We start from the raw sequence: 20,581 nt of genomic DNA on the forward strand, positions 1-20,581 counted from the left end.
TTGAACTGAAATATTATAGAATGTTCTCATGCCTTACCTCCAGACCTACAGGGTTCCAGGAGCATGATAATGGATTACAGATAAAAAAACTGCAAGAAATAGACTCTTTCTGATGAGGAATACTTAGAGAAACTAGAAGTCAAAAAGGGAGATACAAACCAGGACATGAGAGGAATTGGAAGTCTCTGGCATCTGTAGCTACATTAAACATTAAATAAAGACTAACTCCTACCCAGATGAACATAAATCCTTATGAGGCCTAGTTACTTAAATTTCTATAACCAATTACAACATGCCCAACTTTCAACAAAAAATTGCAAGGCACACTAAAAGGCAAGAAAAAACACAGCCTGAAGAGACAAAGCAGTCATTAGAATCAGACTGAGATATGACATGTATTTTAGAATTAGCAGAAAAGGAATTTAAAATATCTATGATTAATATGTTGAGGGCTCTAATGGAAAAAGTAGGCAGCATAAAAGAACAGATGGGTAGTATAAGCAGACAGATGGGAGCTCTCAGAAAAAAATTAAAAATAAATGCTGCAAATCAAAAACACTGGAAGAGAAATGAAGAATGCCTTTGATGGACCCATCAGTAGACTGGGCACAGCCAAGGAAACAATCAGTGAGCTTAAATATATGTCAATAGAAACTTCACAAACTAAAACGCAAAGAGAAAGATGAATGAAAAAAAAGGAACATCCAAGAATATTGGAGCAATTTCTAAAGGAATTTGTAGTGAATTCCCATAATTTTACATTGCCTTGGCATCCATTTTGAATATAAATTGAATTTTCTCATACCAGAAGCAGGGCTTAGTCACTGTGAACAAAGTTTCCATTTCTCTACCTCCGATCAATTCCTCAGTGTTGTCATTCCAGACATCTGGCCTAACAACCACCTCCTGGGGACCACATGCCCATGGGACACCTGGATAGTACTTAGTTGACTCATGCCACTGACCCCTACATCCCATATGGACTATGCAGATATAACACAATGACCACCTGTCGCAGTGTGACGTCCTAGAACTTACACCTTCTTCTTTTAAACCCATCAATTAGAACTCCCCTCAGGAAATTGGCATGGATAATGCCTTGGACCTCAGTAAAGGCTTCAATGCACAGGTTCTTCTCTCTTGCTCCCACCAAGCATGCTTATTTCAGATGGCTCCGTATTTTTCCAATTAGACCTGAGAGATGTGGCACCCTCTTTTCTCTGGGATTTGTAGCTAATGAACTACTTCTGTTCTTGCATGTGTCTTAGTGAGTTGCCTCTTCTGTGTCTTTCTTGACCAATACACCAGAGCCTAACTTCTTTCCCAATCAGGTCTCTTCTAGAGAGTGGCTATCTTAGTAGGAATAAACTGGACACCGGTCAGACAAGAGCCATAAGGAGATCTGTCATTAAAAACAAGTTTCCTGTGAGAGGGACACCTGGTCATAGGTCAGACATTCAGGCATTAGGCAAAAAGCCAGGATACCGATGCATACCATGAAAGGCACATTGTGGACATCCATAACCAAATCCCCTATAGAACCATCAGGACAGCACTAAAGTTTCTAGCCACTTTCCAGAAAGAGGCCTCAAGAACAAATCAGAAGAAAATACCACAGACTTGGGTTACAGAAGGAGAACAAAGAGAAAGCAGAGCAGCAGAAACATCTGAAGTAATAATGGGACACTCGGAAAACACAAAGTAGAATAAATATCAAAACACCTATAAATGTTAAAATGTTTTCAAGCAGAAGGAAATTCAAATATAAATAAATATAAATATATTCCCATATAAATGAAGAGTACTGGAGAAAAAGGTAAAACAAAATATTTTTATTTGTCGTAATTGATCTGAGAATAACTTTAATAATGGGAACAATGTGTTGCAACATACGCACAAATTAAGTGAATGAAAGCAATGTCACAGAAGGAAAGCAAGCAGGACTAGAAATACTCTGTTATTAAGTTTCTGCATTATATTTGAAGCAAAATAGTGTTATTTGAAGGTAGATTTAGATTACTTAAAAATGTATGTTGTAAAACTTAAGGTAACCAGTAAAAAAAAAATTTTTTAAGAACTATACTTTTTATACCATGAGAAAAATTAAATGGAATCACATAAAATGTTCAAGTAAAACCAGAGGAAAAAAGAAGTCTCTGTCAACAACTGTAAAACAGAAACATGTTTTATATAAATCCAAATATATCATAAATTGCTTTAAATGTCAATGGTCTAAATACTGCAATTAAAAGACAAAGACTGTCATCATGGATTTAAAAAACTATCTTGACTCATCCAAGAGGAAGCAGGGGGCAACTATACATTGTCTACAACAAGCCCACTTTAAATATAAAGATACCAGCAGATGAAAAGCAAAGGGATGGGAAAATAAAATGAATCAAAAGAAACTGGAGTATCCATATTAATTTCAGACAATGCAGACTTCAAAATAAGGAAGATTAGAGATAAAAAGCAGCACTACATAATAGAAAAGAGATTAATTATCCAAAAAGACATAACAATGCTAAATGTGTGTATACCTAAAATCAAAATGTCAAAACACATGAGACAAAAACTGATAGAACTGAAAGGAGTAGACAAATGTACAATTATATTTGAAGACTTCAACATCCCCCCATCAGTAATTGATAGATCAGGTAAGCAGAAAATAAAGATATAGTTGACTCAAATGGCACTATTAGTCAACTTGATCTTACTGACATTTACAGATCACTCCATCCCTCAACAGCAGAATACACATTCTTCTCATGCTCACATGGAGCATGCACCAAGATAAACCACATTCTTGGCCATAAAGCATATCTAACCATACTTAAAAGAATAAAAATGATACAAATTGTGTTCTCAGACCACAATGGAAATGAACTAAAAATCAATTGATAAAAGATAACTGGAAAATCCCCAAATATCTGGAAGCTACACAACACACTTTAAAATAGCACATAGTTAAAAAACATCTCAAGAGAAAATTTAAAATCTTTTTAACTAAATGAACATGAAAATACAACTTACCAAAGTTTGTGGTATACAGCAAAAATAAAAACTAAGGTGCTCAAAGAGAAGTGTATAGCATTAAATGCATACATTTTTAAAATGAAGAAAGGTTCAAAATCAGTAACCTAAGTTTCTACCACCAGAAACTGAAGAAAGAATACTTAAGCCTAAAAGCAAGCAGAAGGAAAGAAATTATTAAAATTGAATCCAAAGCCAATAAAATTGTTATCTGCACCTGATACAACAGAGAAAAAAAATGAAGTGTATGAAATTGAAAGGCCTGGCACAGTGGCACAAGTCTGTAATCCCAGCACTTTGAGAGGCAGAGGCAGGCAGATCACTTGAGGTCAGGAGTTTGAGACCAGCCTGGCCAACATGGCAAAACTCCATCTCTACTAAAAGTATAAAAATTAGCTAGAAATAGTGGTGCACACCTGTAATTCCAGCTACTCAGGAGGCTGAGGCAGGAGAACCCAGGAGGCACCTGAACCCAGGAGGCGGAGGTTGCAGTGAGCTAAGATCACATCACTATGCTCCAGACTGAGTGACAGAGAGCAACTCCATCTCCAAAAAGGAAGAAGTCTATGAAACTGAAAACAAGAAAACAATGGAGAAAATTAATGAAACCAAAAGCTGGTTCTTTGAAAGGATCAATGAAATGAATAAACCCTAGCCAAGCTAACCAAGAAAAAAATTGAAGCAAATACACAAATTACCAATATCAAAAATGAGGCTGGGCGCAGTGGCTCACACCTGTAATCCCAGCACTTTGGGAGGCCAAGGCGGGTGGATTACCTGAGGTCAGGAGTTCGAGACCAGCCTGGCCAACATGGTGAAACCCTGTCTCTACTAAAAATACAAAAAATTATCTGGGCGTGGTGGCACATGCCTGTAATCCCAGCTACTTGGGAGACTGAGGCAGGAGAATCACTTGAACCTGGGAGGTGGAGGTTGCAGTGAGCCAAGATTGTGCCATAGCCCTCCAGTCTGGGCAAGAAGAGTGAAATTCCGTCTCAAAAAAAAAAAAAAAAAAGAAAAGAAAAGAAAGAGGGGTCATCACTGCTGACCCCTTGGACATTAAAAGAGTATAGGAATGGTATTAATAGTTCTATAATCAAAAATATGATGACTTAGATGAAATAGACCAATTTCTGGAGAGACATAAATGACCAAAACCCACAAACGGGGAAATAGATAGCCTAAATAGCTCTCTCTATATTAAATACATTCAATCAATAATTAACAATTGACCACTTTCTAAAAAAGAAAATACCTGGCCCAGATGGTTTCACTGATGAATTTTACCAAACTTTTAAGGAGGAAATCATATCAATTCTTCATAATTCCTTCCAGAAAACAGAAGAAGAAAGATTGCTTCTTAGCTCATTCTATGAGGTCAGCATTACCTTACTACTAAAATTAGACACAGCCATTTATAAGAAAGTCAAACAACAGACCAATATCTCTCATAAACACAGACATAACAAATTGAATTCAACAATGTATACCAAACATTATACACTGCAACCATATGGGATTTATTCCAGTATGCAAGGCTGGTTAAACACTTAAAACTCAATCAGCATAAATCACTACATCAACAGATTAAAGATGAAAATTAATGTGATCATATCAATTGTTGGAGAAAATAATTTGACAAAATTCCACACTTATTTATGATTAAAAGTTCTTAGCAAAGCAAAAATACAGGAAAATCTCCTCAATTTGATAAAGAATTTACATTAAAAACCTACAGCTAACATTCCACCTAATGGTGAGAAAATGCATGTGTGTCCCCTAAGATCAGAAACAAGGCAAAGGTGTCTCCCCTCGCTTCTAGTCAACATTTTACTGGAAGTTTCTAACTAATGCAACAAGACAAGAAAGGAAACAAAAAGAATATCAGTTGGAAAGGAAGAATAAAACTTTCTATTCAGAGATGACGTAATTGTTTATATAGAAAATCTCAAAAATAGACAAAAACGACCTCCTAGAACTAATAAGAGAATAAAACAAAATCACAGGATGCAAGGTTAATAGAAAATTGTTAATACAAAAGTCAATTGCTTTCCTATATACTAGCAAGGAACAATTGGAACTTGACATTTAAATATATTCTATTTACAACAGTACCTAACAAATGGAAATACTTAGGTATGAATCTAACAAAGTAGATACACAATCTATATGTGAAAAATTGTAAAACGCTAATTTAAAACTCAAAGATTTAAATGAATTACATAATATAATTTATGCAAATAAAATTAGATTTAATGCAATCCAAATTATAAATTATATATGTATAAATTATATGGATGTAATGCAATCCTATAAAATCTCAGTAAGCCATTTCTTACCTAATAGACAGACTGATTTTGAAATTTACAAGGCAAGGCAAAAGATGGTCAATGGTGGGAGCCTAGTTTCTCACTGTTAGAGGTTACAGATAAGCAAGGGGAAGATTCTAGGATGATTCAGGAAGGACTGTGTTAGAGTGGGAGACATCAGTCTGAACTCATGTTTAGCATATAGATACAGATGGTTACATAGAAATATTTTAGATATATGTATATGAATGGGTTAGTACACACTTCCTTTGCTCTGTCAGCTGAGATGGCCTAGAAGCAATGATAGCCATCATTGAGAACACCTAGCACCGAATCTTGGTTCCTAATACCATTCTCCCACCAAAGGAACAGAGATCCTTGGAGAAATGGTTAATTCTAGGACTGAGGCAAGAAATATACAAGATAAGCCTGGAGCATCTTGTAGCACTAGAAAGTAAGAAAGTGAAAAAAAAAACAAACAAAAAAACCCTACAGTGATGGAATATATCAAAGTGATATAAGAGCCAACTAAAAATGCTCCCAATGGCCAAAGTTAAAACAATTTTAGCAACAAAATAAATAAAGTCATATTGGATTATAACCCAAAGTATAAATATCCCTGAGTACATTATGATATAAGTAAATAATTTAATAAACAAATAGGAGAGAATAAACAGAATTCCCATGCAGAAGAATTTCAAATAATTTATGTTAATATTCCTCCCTTAAGTAAATAGAACATAACTCTCCACTCCGTTAGTGTGGGCTGCATATAATGACTTTCTTCTAAAGAGTACAGGATAGAAAGGGAGAAAAAAAAAGAGTAACTTTGCAGTGGAGAAACTTTACAAACACTACTATATGCCAAGTGACCAAGATTAACAACATTGATAAGTCATATTGATGGTAGGTACCCTTGATCTGATGAATTAAGAATGGCCTTTTATCTTTGTGGTCTTCTTAGAAACACATTACTCAGTCCAATCATAAGAAAACCTCAGACAAATCCTAACTGAGAGACATTCTACAAAATGCATGACTAGTAGTCATCAAAACTATCAAGGTATTTGAAAACAAGTAAGGTCCAAGAAACTGTCACAACTAAGAGGAACCTAAGGAGACATGGTAACTAAACTTGGATGGATTTCTTGATTGAAAAAAGGATATGAGGAGAACACTGAGGAAATCTGAGTAAAGTATAGACACACAAGGCACAGGCAACTGAAGAAAAATATACAAATTAGACTTCATAAAAATTTAAACCCCGCTGGGCGTGGTGGCAAACACCTGTAATCCCAACACTTTGGGAGGCAGAGGCAGGTGGATTACTTGAGGTCAGGAGTTTGAAACCAGCCTGGCCAACAAAGTGAAACCCTGTCTCTACTAAAAATGCAAAAATTAGCTGGGCTATAGGCGGGCACCTATAATCCAGCTACTGGAGAGGCTGAGAGAGGAGAATTGCTTGAACCCAGGAGGCAGAGGTTGCAGTGAGCCAAGATCGAGCCACTGCACTCCAGTCTGGATGACAGAGCAATATCCCATCTCAAAAGAGAAAAAATTAAACTTTTTGCATCAAAAGACACTATCAACAGAGAAAAAGGCAACCCACAGAATGGGAGAAAATACATGCATATTATACATCTGACAAAACATTAACCTCCAGAATATACAAAGAACTCCTAAAATCCAACAACACAAAAGCAACCTGATTCAAAAATAGGAAAAGGACTTGAATAGACATTTCTCCAAAGAAAATACACAAATTGCCAATGAACACACAAAGAGATGCTCAACATCACTAATCATTAGAGAAATGCAAATCAAAACTACAATGAGATACCACCTCACACCCACTAGGACGGCTACTGTGAAATAAACAGAAAACCAGTATTGCAAGGATGTAGAGATATTAGAACCCTTGTGTACTGTTGGTAACGTAATATGATGCAACCACTGTGGAAAACAGCATGGCAGTTGCTCAAAAGATTAAAATAGAATTATCTTATCATCCAGCAATTCCATTTCTGGGTATACATAAAAAAAATTGAAAGCAGGGTCTTGAACTGATATTTGTAAACCCATGTGTATAGTAGCATCATTCACAATAATCAAAATATGGAAACAAATAATGTATTTACCAACAAATGAATAGACAAAAAGACTGGTATAAACATAGAACAGAATATTATTCAGGCTTAAAAAAAGAAATTCTGACACATGCTACAACATGGATGAAACTTGAAGACATTATGCTAAGCTAAATAAGCCAGTGACAGAAAGACAAATACTATATGATTCCACTTACATAAGTACCTAGAGGAGTCAAATTCATAAAGGCAGAAAGCAGAATGGTGGTTGCCAGAAATGTAGGGAAAGGGGGAAGGAGTATTATTGTTTCATGGATGCAGGTGCAGTTTTGCAAGATGAAAGGAGTTCTGGAGATGGAGGGTGGTGATGGTAACACAGCAATATGAATATTCTTAATATCCCTGAATTGTATACTTGAAAATGGTTAAGATGACAAATTTTGTTGTATGTATTTTACTACAATAAAAATATTTTATTTTAAAAATTGAAAAGTAAACACTTAAGATAATAAAAATACCACAAGCTAGTAAATAATTCAGTACAATTACAAAATAAAGATTAACTTATAAAAGTGAAAAAGGTTCTTCTATACTCCAAAATAAACTAGAAAATAACATAGAAAATAAGATAACCATTTTTAATAGCAATAAAAACAATAAAGTATCTAGTACAAACACAACCAAAACAACAAAGTACCTAATAAAGGATGAAAAAGATCTTTAAGGAGGAAAAACTTAAATTGTTTTAAGGACATAAAGTGAGAAGAACTAAATAAACATATAGTACAATGTAATACTGTAAAGATACCAAAACTGAACACAATGTTGCTTGCATTTAACACATTGCTAATAAAGATTCCAGTAAGATTTTTTTTTGTAAATTGGGCAAACTTTTTCTAGTATTTTGATGGAAGAATAAAGATTTATAAATAATTTTCAAGTTTTGTTTTTTCCTTTTACAATTGATTTTTGTATTTATTTCTACAATAAATATATCTTCATTACTTTCTCCTGATTATGTAAAAGAAAAACATAGTCTTTGTAGGAAATTAGAGCAATATACAGACATAAAGAAGTCAGAATTTCATAGTTCTCTATAATACCCACCTTTGACACATAGTGATAATCTATTCTTTTTTTTTTTTTTTTTTTTGAGATGGAGTCTCGCTGTGTCGCCCAGGCTGGGGTGCAGTGGCGTGATCTCGGCTCACTGCAAGCTCCGTCTCCCGGGTTCACGCCATTCTTCTGCCTCAGCCTCCGAGTAGCTGGGACTACAGGCGCCCGCCACCACGCCCGGCTAGTTTTTTTGTATTTTTAGTAGAGACGGGGTTTCACCATGTTAGCCAGGGATGGTCTCAATCTCCTGACCTCGTGATCCACCCGCCTCGGCCTCCCAAAGTGCTGAGATTACAGGCTTGAGCCACCGCGCCCGGCTATTCTTTTTTTTTTTTTTTTTCCTTAAGAAAAGGGACCTCACTATGTTGCCAGGCTGCATGGCGCACTGCAGCCTTAAGCCTGATTGGGCTCAGAGCAATCCTAGGACTTGGGCCTACAGGCCGATACATAATGTTACATAGGTATGATCATACCATACATTCTCTCTTTATTATGGACACCTTTTTTCCACTGTCTTCCCCAATTCCATGTAGCCATGTTAACATTCTATTTCTCTATAATCGTATATCCTACACATGCATAGATGCGTACTATTCTGAATCATTCTCATGGCCATAAAATACTACATAGCATTCGAACCATAAGTCCGTTATATTCATGTCATTAGGCATATTCTTTACTTTCAGTTTTTGGTGATTATAAACAATGGTGCAATAAAAGTCCTTGTGTGTTATAAATTCATATACTTTTTTTCTTTAATTTTATGGACAAGATCTGTACTTTTATTTCTATAAGAGAGATTTCCAGGAATAGAAGTGTTGAGTATAAGAGAATATGTATTTTTAATTTCTATAGATATTGCCAGATTTCCTTCCCAAAATACTACAAACCTTGACTTTCCCACCAGTAATATGTATCATACTACCCTTTCCTCTACATACTTGTCCAATGAGCTCATTGTTATTATAATGTTAATTTTTCTGTCTTTTTTTGAATTTGTGCATCTTTTCACATTTATTGGCTGTTTTCTGGATTCACATCTATATTCATTTTAATTGAGTTGTTCATCATGTGATAATGTAGAAATTAATGCTTTGTTATCTGAGTGGAAAATGTACTTTTCTTGTTCCATTAGTGCCCATTGATTTTTATAGGATTTTTTTCATACAAAATTTTTAATTTTTAAATAGTCAAATATTTTTATCTCATATTACAGATTTTGGATTTCCTGTGTTGCTAGGAAGATCTCAGAAATTCAACTACTGTGTACGTTTTCTCATATATTTTCAGCAAAGATTTTTATTATTTCTAAGCCTTTATTCATCTAGAATTTTTAATAGAACATATTTTAATTTCTTTCCATATGAATAGCCAGTTCGCTATTAGGTCAATTTTACAAAAAGAAAAACAGCTGAGGACTTAAACTCAGATATTAAGGCATGCTAAAAAGCTACAGTAATTTAAAACAACGCAGTATTGATACAAAGACAGATCAATGAAACAGAACAGAGAGCTTAAAATAGGCCAATATTTTTGTGATATGTGACTTGCTACATTATAAGGTTGACACCCAAAAAAAGTGAGAGAAGATGAAACATGGCTTATTTAGTAGATGGTCTTAAAGAAATTAGTTTACATGGAAAAATAAAGTGAAAAACAAAGGTGTATTTCAAATGGGTTAAAGACTTGAGTATGAAAGTTGAAACATGAAGAAAACATAGGGGAATATCTTGGTGATCATGTGGCAAAATATATACATGTATATATAGAAAACATGCATATATGGATATCCACATATATAGGGATATATATAGGATATATATATGGATATATGGATATACATGTATATAGGGATATATAGGATATATATATGGATATATGGATATACACATATATAGGGATATACAGGATATATATATGGATATATGGATATACACATATATAGGGATATATCCAGATATAACTATATATGTGTATATGTATACATAGAGAAAGTTGAATAATACCAAGTTCTGAAGAGAATATAGAGAAATAAGAGCTTTTATGCAAAACTAATGTAAGTGACAGTCATGAGGTTTTTCTGGAAAGCAATCTTACTATACTTAATGAAATTGTGAATTTTTAGATATTAATCTCACTCTAAAAATAATTCCCAGAGAAACTCTTAAAACTCCTATAAGAAACATGTACAAGCAGACAATTCACTATTGCTACTTTATGTATTTGTCACAAGAGGAATCAATAAATGCAATGATAATTGGTGCATATGATGGGATCCCACATGTACAAAACATAATGTTTCATGAAAACAATTTTTAAAAAAACAGAATGAAATCAGTAGCATAATACCAGTTGCAAACAGTTAAGTGTGTATATATGTATATACACACATTTATATATGTAAGTATGTATATGTATATATGTATATGTACACACACACATAAAATCATACAATATATTTTACATATACAAAAACATGTATCCAAATATTATATTGGTAATCTATGGGATTAAAAGAATAGGAATGGAGATTAGGAATAAAGTAGAAAATGAAATAAAACAACAAAAGGACCTTGTTTAGAAGCATGTTATGGAGTACTACACAGGGAGGTGCATAGTTAACCCAATTCTGTAACTCAGATCAAATACCAAAACAATAAACAAAAATGGTATAGAATAAGATCTATAAATCCTCTCATTTTTCAATTCTGGAAACAGACCCTGAAAGATTCAGCTCCCTGCCCAGGTCATTTAGCCAATTAGTGGCCATATCAAGACAAAAGCCAAATATACAGACCACTTTACCCTACTGCCTCCTTTATGTAGCTTTAAGCAATGGAGATATAACCATAGCTTAAAAGTTGTCAAGGAGTCTCATATGCCATAAAATTTTAAATCAACTTAATGATAGCATAGATTTGGGGCAGTGGATGTCTTGGGTTTTGTCTGCCCAACCTCCTTTCCTTTGGGACTCAGTCGTCCCTAGCTCCATATGTTTCTGGGGGAATGCTGATCCCAGGAACCCCTGCATAGCCACCACCACAACCACCAAGATGGGTACCTAATCCAAGCTAATTTAATTATGCTGTCTCCCAAGGAATTGAATCTTGAGCAGAACACAGAGACTGACATGGGTGATGGACCCAACCAAAAGAGAAAGCCCCGAACTCCTGCTCATCAGATGGGTGAAGCAGATGTTCCTGTCTTTCTCAAAGTCTGCTAGTTCAGCTTTTTCTTGGATTGTGTGGGTTGCCCAGCCTCTCCCCAAAATGTTTTTGTTGATTAAATTAGTCTTTGTTTTTGTTAGCCTGTCTAAATGTAATATGCTAATTACAATAAACTTGAAACATTCAATAAACAGTCATTTTTCATGGTGCTTTGGAATGTGACTGGGCTGTGGAGGGGGTTGATCTGAATGGCCCATGTTTCTTAAAACAGATTTTCATGAAAGTATAATTTTTACGGCTTTTTATTTTGTAGCAAACAGAGAATTTCAAATCCATTGGATCAGTCACTCCAAAAGGGACATTTCAATATCCTAATGCCTGGAGGCACATTCAGCATTGCTGAGTGTTAGAAGATCTGGAATTACCTGAATGTGAACCTCTCTGACTTCTTTCTTTGCTCTCTTCCTTCACTGCCACCTCTCCCACCTCTTTCCTCATGGGAAGGAAAATATAAATCTCAGTAGCGTACTGGTCGTATGTAGATAAGGGTGCAACATTTACTGGATGACTGTATATTTTCCAAAGAAAAAATTGTTTAAACACTTTCTCTTTTTTCCACTACCGAATTATGTCCCATATGCAGTCTGTTACAGAAAGTAATGAAGTGAATAAATATATTAAGAAGTAAAATCCTGCTGTAGCTACCTAGAACATAAATCATTATAGCACAAATGCATTTGCTGTTTGTGTTTCTGGAACTCAAAATATTTCACGTATTATCTCAGTTCCTAACATCCCCATGAGATAGGTAGATAACCGTTGGTATGCAGCACCTTTTGACCTAGATGTCTAGAACATTCTGTGCACACTTTATCCTCCTTAAATTCTTATGAGTCAGCAAGATAGCAAGGGCTAACCTCCTTGCTTTACAGTAATAGAAACAGACTCAAAAGAGACAATGACTTGCCTGATGTCAAACTGCAGTTTGGCCGCAGAAGTAGATATTGTGCTATCTACAGTATCTCCCATAAAAATCACTTAAGAAAGTGAGGAATGAGATGCTTGGGTCAAAAGAAACGAAAAGTGAGACAAAAGAGGGGAGACAGTGATGGTCACCTCACTTCAAGTTATTGAACTACTCTCATAAAACAAACTAGAAAAAAATCTCTTGGTAGCTAAGACAAGTTCAGGTTTCTGGGAGAAGTAAGTCTATTTTACCTCCTTCTCTTCCCTTCCACTTGCAGTGAGCAAGGTAGCGAGGAGTGAAGACGGGAGAAGGGAAGAACACCAGACCCCAAGGCAATTGTCAAACTGCTTTGAAAGGTAAATCAGTGCTGATTTTAGGGGTTTTTTGTGCAACTAAAGGCAAGAGAAGAAGATGACCATGCCTCTCTAGGATGGAAATGACTGTCATGCTGTAACTCAGGTTGTCAGTTGACCATGGCTTGGCAATGCAACAGTGAAATGTCTGAAGCTACAAGTGCCTTCAGTGGTGTAACAAACACTAGCTATTACCTTAAGATCTCTGGTATGATATTTTCTTCCACCAAAATTTGAATTTTTTCAGAGGACAGTGGAGCTCAGAATTTAAACCTTGCCACAAAAGCAAAGCCAACATATTTAAACTACTTCTCTTAATCTTCCCAGCAGTTACTCCAATAGATAAAGGAGCTTTGGTACCAACTCACTTCTCATTTTCTTGATAAAGAGAAATTAATGATCTAGAGATTTCTATGACGTATTTTTGAGCTAAAACATTATCATATGCATTTATATAGCTTCTTTATTTTTGTACCAACACATACCTTGGCAAGGCAAAGATAAGAAAAGTGGCCACCCATAACAAAAACAAAACTTTGTGTGCATCTGGAAAACTTCTTTTGAATGAGAAAACTAGTCACTTGTCAAATGTGATATGGAAGTTATTTTGGTGAATCACATACCTATTTCTACTAGACAAACACGTCACATGGAATAGTTTGTGCTACAACAGGAAGGGAGCCTCTCTAAATAAAAATGGAGCAATAAAGAACATTTCCTTCTAGCCATCTAGTATGTCACTAAATGCATTTCTACCTGGTTTTGTCTATAGAGATAAGACATTTTTAACTTTCCAACTAAGCAACAAATGTACTGTAAGTAGTTGGATAGAACATTGTTTGTGTGGACTTTTGGGTCAGAACTGGAACTGACGTTAGAGAAATTTGGAAATTGCAGTATTTTCAAAGAAGTTAGAATTGAATTACACAAGGGACCTGTAGCATGTTGTTGGTGATCCACTCAGACCACTTTGGATCCCTTTTACTATTTCTGTGCCAACCCACCTCCACCCCTCGCCCCTCACATTAATCTCTTTGGCTTTTAATGGCCAATACTGTCCCCCACTACACTGCCCTCAGAAACCTGCCCTCAGGCAACTGGAAGCAGGGCTTTGCCCAAATATGGTAAAAGGAAGTTCCTAGGAATATATTCTCCTTGCCCACTCCTCCTCCCCCTACCCTCACTATAGCCCTTAGCAAAAGACTAGCTGCTGCTGGACTGTGGACATCTCAGTTTCTTTGGCTAGGGCCAAGACATTCAGAGATGTGACTAAAACCCCAGCCCTTGCCTTTGGGATCAGGCTAAGGCCCAGAAAGATGTCATCTGAAATCCCACCTTTGCTAGGCCTGCCCCCTTCCCCTTGCCAGCTTTTCCTGGAAGTAGCTCCTTAATAAATCACTTGGCCACAAATCCTCTCTGAGCCTGCTTTTGGGGAAACTAACCTAAGACAGTAGCTGAAAACAACTGATAAAACAACACCATCTGCATTCCCTACTAATCTATAATTAGTACTGTATATGTATCTATACTTCCAAAACAGAATTTTCTCTGAATTGGTTTATACTAATCAACCTCAATTCCACATAGTTCACTAATTACCTTCCTAAACCTCTCCATCAAAGAGATTATAAAGCTAAATATCACCTAATTGCATATGAATATCAAATTGAAAATTGGAAGAACACAAATTAGTGGAGATTTTAAAATCACGTTTAGTTTTGTAGCAGTTTTGAAGATGTTTTGATGAAAAAACTTAAGTCAAATGCCTTTCAAGTAACCTTTTAAAAAATGATCTATAAATTATTTCTTTATGCCCTTTCAGAGAGATTTGTCTACTTTCAAATTAAGATAGCAGTTGTTTAGCTAACAGGATTTAATTTTGAGAGAAGACAAACTATGAAAATGTTAGGGAGAAAGTCATGATAAATCAGGAGCATTTATTAAAATGAGTAGTAAATGTTTCTTGACCCACTTCCAACTCATTAAAGTATTTCTGAATCCAACCTAAATCCTTGCCTCAGAACCTTAATAGCCTTTAGTGAGAAAATTGAATTAACTTTTTGAATTTAACTTATAAAGGTCAAAAGGAACATATTTTGGATGACATAGGAGATTAAGTATGTGCTATTTCATTTTCCATTGTTTAATGCCTAATATATCATTTATTTGAAAACAATCAGGGAAAAAAAATCTTTTCATGCAGAATGATGTTCATCTTCTAATTAGAAAAACATCATACACCTTTTAGATAAATTTTGTCTCTATTGTTTGAAAACAGAAAAAAATCCATATCTGATATGGGTTACATTTTGAATAATAAGTAAACCTATATTATATATAATACTAAATAAACCAAGAGTAAACTAGAGAACAGAAGCAGTATACGTCCCTCAAGACAAATCCAAAATCAAGGTAAATCCATTCATGCCATAAATATTTACTGAACAGCTAATATGTGTCAAACACATATATGCCTCCTCCCCTCATGGAACTTAGTCCAGAAGTTTTTCTTCTCAGGTTTTTTTTACCTTTTGTGACTTCTTTGCAGGGCTTGACACTGCTGACCAATGTACTCCCTCAAAATTACCTTCTTTAGAGTCTAGAGAGAGTCTGGACCTCTGAAATACTGATCCCTCCTGGCTTCCTCCTGTTTTTCTTCATTTCCTTCAGCTCCTTTCTTTTGTTCATCTCCAAATGTTGATTTCACTGAGTCAGTTCACATCTAGCCATTTACTTGGCTTGATCTACTCTGTATGAGTTGCTGACACCAGATAAACTTTTCTAATTTCAACTAACCTTCTGTGGTCTAGATGCACACTTTTAACTGTCCACTTCACTGCTCCACCTGGATAACCCAGATACTTCAAACTCAAGGGTCCTCCCTCTTCTCACCAAAAAACAGCAAAGGAGAAAATTATCCTTCCCTGTCTTCCCAATCCCCACGAAACACAGAACCCCATTAATGACAAAACCAACTTAGCTGCCTTAGATCAGAAAACCTATTATCTGGACCTCTTTAATAATCCTCATCTGATCTTTTGGTTTCCAATCTCTTCACACTTTTCCACTGAATCACAATTCATGTAATACTATTAAAGTTGTCAATTATAAATCAGATATGAATAATACTAATCTTCACTTTAAAATCTGCATAGCCATTTTTTAAATCATAGTATAAAAATGAAACTTCTAAATAGGGTACACAATGCTCTTCCAATCTAATCTCAGCCTGCCTTTTACACCTTAATCTCTATCCAACCCTATCACAGATCCAACAGTGCTGGTTTATCACTGTTTATTGAAATCACCAGGCATTCTCAAGCCTCTGTGTTTTTGCTCATGCAATTTTTTTCTGCCTGCAATCCTCCCTACACCACCTCATATCTGACTCATCCACATAACTGAAAGTATCTTGACTTTTATTCATTTTTATACCTTCAGAACATAGCCTGTGCTTAGATTCTCATGGATTTTCAATTAATGTTGAATTCAAAATCCTTTCTAATGTGGTTCCCACTTTCTTTTACTGTCTTATCTCTAGCCTTTCACCCAATTCAACAAATTTTCTAGTCAGATACATTATTCATCATGACTGAACCAATGAGGCTCTCTCATGCTTTAGCCTCTTTGTTAAATCCTATTCATCCACTAAGAGTCAACTCAATCTAGACTAATATATACTCAATGCATGTTCTCATTTGCTCTGTGAAGGTTTTCCCATCTTCTCTCTTCAGACACACCCAAGTGAAATTATTCACCCTCTTTCTCAATAACTAATTATCCAAAATATAATACTTACCAGATTAAATCATATATGTGTATGTCTTGGTCTCTCACACTGAATCATGAGATACTTATCTTGTTTCATTTATTATATATGCAGAAACTAGCATAATACAAGGTACTCAGTAAGTGTCTAAAATTTTGAATGGAATTGATCTGAATTGAAAAATAGACCAGATTAGTTGGGGCATAGGATTCTTATATTCTCATGGTTCACAATTGTAGCTAACATTAAAATATCATGGGGAGCTTTTATAAAATACTAACACCCCTGCCCCATCTCAAGATAATCTTGTTTAATTGGCCTAGGGAGGGTCCAGCACCAGTTCTGTCGCCAATGCTCCACAGGTGATTGGAATGTTGCAGTGATGGTGGCAGGCAGCACTGGAGGAATGAGTAAGGGTCAGATTGCAGAGTTCCGCAGATGCCAGCCCAAGGAAACTCACGCACTAACTTGCTCTGGGGCCACATCCCTCATCATGGATTTGCTGGTTGAAGGGTCTTAGTAGACTTGAATGAGTGTTAATTTTTCATAATGAAATTATGCAGTGTCCTGAGGGCTACTTACCCTCTCCATGAAAGATACACAGTACTAAAAAAATCCCCTCTCTCTCTCTCTCCCACTCCTTCCCTCCCTCCCCCTTCAGCTGCTTGAAACTAAAACAAATACCCTCTGTCTGCCTCTTGGTTTACATGAAAAGCTAATATTATAATGGTGGAACACTGTAAGCACCAACGCGGGTTCTCAGACTCCATTTGTACCTTGGCTCATAGCCGTCGCTGGTGAGCCCCACAACTCAGACCCTCCTCAGCTTCTGAGTCATTTTGACAGAGATAGCAAAATTTACAACAGCTTCAGCACAACGCTTAACAGGATCTGGCATCCCATAAAGCTGCCAGCCAGAACATTAAGTTCCAGGGACGTGACTCCAAGACTGCCTCTGAATCCTGGCACCGCTTATGGTTCATGTTTCCCCAAGAGGTGGTCACCCTGGCTATATTACCTGGTAGTGCCTCATTTCCATAGGAAGAACACACAGATCTCACGATTTTACTGATCCTGCATCATCCCTCTACCCTCAAACACCACCATATAGACCCTATGTGTGCAAGGTCTTATCCTATGGTCTCTCAACTTCAAACCCATTCTATACTCTGCTCTGTGATGCTGAAACTGGGACACTGCAAATCACATTTCAGCTTTGCTGGCTGGCTCTGTTAGACTCTTTTAATAGGGTTGTTAGAGGGAGATTGCTTCTTTCTGTTCACTCCTGTGGGCTTCCTGTTCCTGGCAGTACTGACCAGCAATGCCTGTTCTTCACCCTGGTCATGCCAGTTAATTCCAGTACCAGCTGTTGAATCCAGGTTGCAGATTTTTCAACTACATCATGTTGTCTCAGAGACACCAGCAGTAGCCAGTGTCTCCACTTTAGAAATACGGAACTTAGGCCCACAGGGCCCCTCCTCTGACTATCAAACAGCACAGCAGCAAAGCAGCAACCCCACTCTTTCTCAGAGGTCTGAAATCCAGGCCTCTTGGAGGCCCTCTCCAAGCTTTTAAGTTTTAAGGACTCCAACCACTTTGTGCTCTCAGCCCCTCCCAGCCCTGGGAGTGATAGCTACCTTCTATAGTTGTTAACTTGAAGATTTTTTTGTGTTCTCTTTTTCCTTTTCAATTCTTCACTGATTAAAAATTCTTTATGCTAAATTCTCACTGTCAAAATAACTGTGGGGTTCCTTCCTTTGATTGCACCCTATTATTCTAGGCCTGGCTCTAACAGCAATGTTGGCCCAAATTATGTCACAACCACTTTTTTTGTTTGTTTGTTTTGAGATGGAGTCTTGCTCTGTCACCAGGCTTGAGTGCAGTGGCACCATCTCGGCTCACTGCAACCTCTTGCCTCCTGGGTTCAAGTGGTTCTTCTGCCTCAGCCTCTTGAGTAACTGGGATTACAGGCACACGCCACCGTGCCCAGCTAATTTTTTTATTTTTAGTAGAGATGGGGCTTCACCATGTTAGCCAGGATGGTCTCAATCTCTTGACCTCATGATCTGCCTGCCTCGGCCTCCCAAAGTGCTGGGATTACAGGCATGAGCCACCACATCTGGCCCCACAACTACTTCTATACCTTGAATCTCTTAGCAGTCCTCATTGGAATCTGTCTCTGTAACCACAACCAAAAATACTTGAGTCATTATGTTCGATCCACCACTGATGACTGATGTAGTATAGCCACAAGTTATGGACTATTTAACATAAATTTTATTTACTTACAAAATAAGAATGATACTAGTAGCCTATTCTTTTAGGAATAATGAATATAACCAGGAGATATTTAGCACTTATAAGGAATGTTTCCATGGCATCTTTGGAAATACTATCACCTACAGAAGCACCTGGCTTCCTTTCCAGGGCTCTCAGTTGTACCAGGTATCAAAGGTGAAAGGACGAATTGCAATGAGATGGATGCTAGGGGAGGATAAGCTCCCTCTCTAGATAGACAACTCACTCTCATACCACAGTTTCATAGACACATGATATAAAATGCTCTCTCAACATGCCTTAATATGATGTTGATTTTTAGATTAATTCCAAGGCAGTTGAATTTTTAAATAAACTTACAAAGTATTGATTTGTATAGGACTATCCAAACTGATATTCAGGGCTTAATGCATGCTTACATGTGTAATCTATGCTTACATTTTACATAAATTATTTTAATTAATTCTTACAACAATTCTATAAAGTAGATTATATTATTATGTCTCTTATTGCAGATGAGAAAACTGAGACACCAAGAGGTAGAATAACCTGTTGATATCTTTCTGTCTCCCATCTGTCACCTTCCTAGCCCTGAGAAGAAGCCTATTTCCCCTCTTAATCTTAACTCTGGTGCCCTTCTCTCTACATCGTTGGCTGGCGCCATGCCTGTCGCTAAATTTATCTGATAGGCTCATGATCCCCAACTTCTTCCCTCCCTTTTTCCTATGGAACAACATAGTCTGTGTTGATGATGGAGTGTAATAACTTATAAGCAGCCGAATTGGGATTGCGACTACAGAGTACAAAGTCCACAACTGTTTTCCACCCTACTATTTTTGTTCCACATATCCACTCTGTGAATGTAGCACTTACGTGAAAGACTCTATATAGTTTGTCTTTACTAATGTTCAGATGAGTGAATACTTTTAAAATAGCTTAAGGAATAATTATATTTCACTCAAATCCTCTCCATAACTTCCATGATTTGGGATTATAAGCATGCTTTTCTATATATTACAGTTCTTACCTTATGAACTTATGGAAGCTCATTAGCAAACCATGCTAATTGAATCTAATGTATTTGTCTGTGGGAGTTAAGTTAGACACGGTGGTAAAGTTCTTAGGTCAGTCCGCAAAAATTGTGCAGTTGCTCATCATATGCTCAGAAAACTGTGACTTAGTAGTAAAGTTGAAAAAAAAGAGTTACATTTTGCTTTTAAGATTATAAAATAGATTTCTAAAATAATTTGTAATAATTTTTAAAGGCTACAGAACTCAGCAGAGGTATGGGAAGGCCATGCTTTGGGAGAAACACACAGAGGAAATCGTAGAAAACAGGAAGGAGCCTGACCTCAAGCTTCGCCCAAGGGGAAAATAGCATTCTGTTGTTTCCTATCTGCCTGTCTACACACCCCACAATCAATACAGACTATGTGCTCCCACAGGAAAAAGGGAGGGAAGAAGTTGAGGATCATGAGCCTATCAGATAAATTTAACAACAGG

General features: G+C 36.4%; 2 long non-coding RNA genes across 3 annotated transcripts in view; one reads left to right on the forward strand and one right to left on the reverse strand.

Annotated features, from left to right (window-relative positions):
• Window positions 1-20,581, reverse strand: part of LOC105463450 (uncharacterized) — a 163,637-nt gene that overhangs the window by 108,183 nt on the left and 34,873 nt on the right. The window lies entirely within an intron of this gene.
• LOC105463449 (uncharacterized) overlaps window positions 1-20,581 on the forward strand; it is a 45,139-nt gene that overhangs the window by 14,640 nt on the left and 9,918 nt on the right. The window contains exon 2 of the long non-coding RNA XR_976336.3: window positions 12,957-13,035. This is a non-coding gene — a long non-coding RNA (uncharacterized lncRNA). The remainder of the gene's footprint in view (window positions 1-12,956; window positions 13,036-20,581) is intronic.

This window comes from Macaca nemestrina, chromosome 3, assembly GCF_043159975.1.
Source record: "Macaca nemestrina isolate mMacNem1 chromosome 3, mMacNem.hap1, whole genome shotgun sequence".
Classification (NCBI taxonomy): domain Eukaryota; kingdom Metazoa; phylum Chordata; class Mammalia; order Primates; family Cercopithecidae; genus Macaca; species Macaca nemestrina.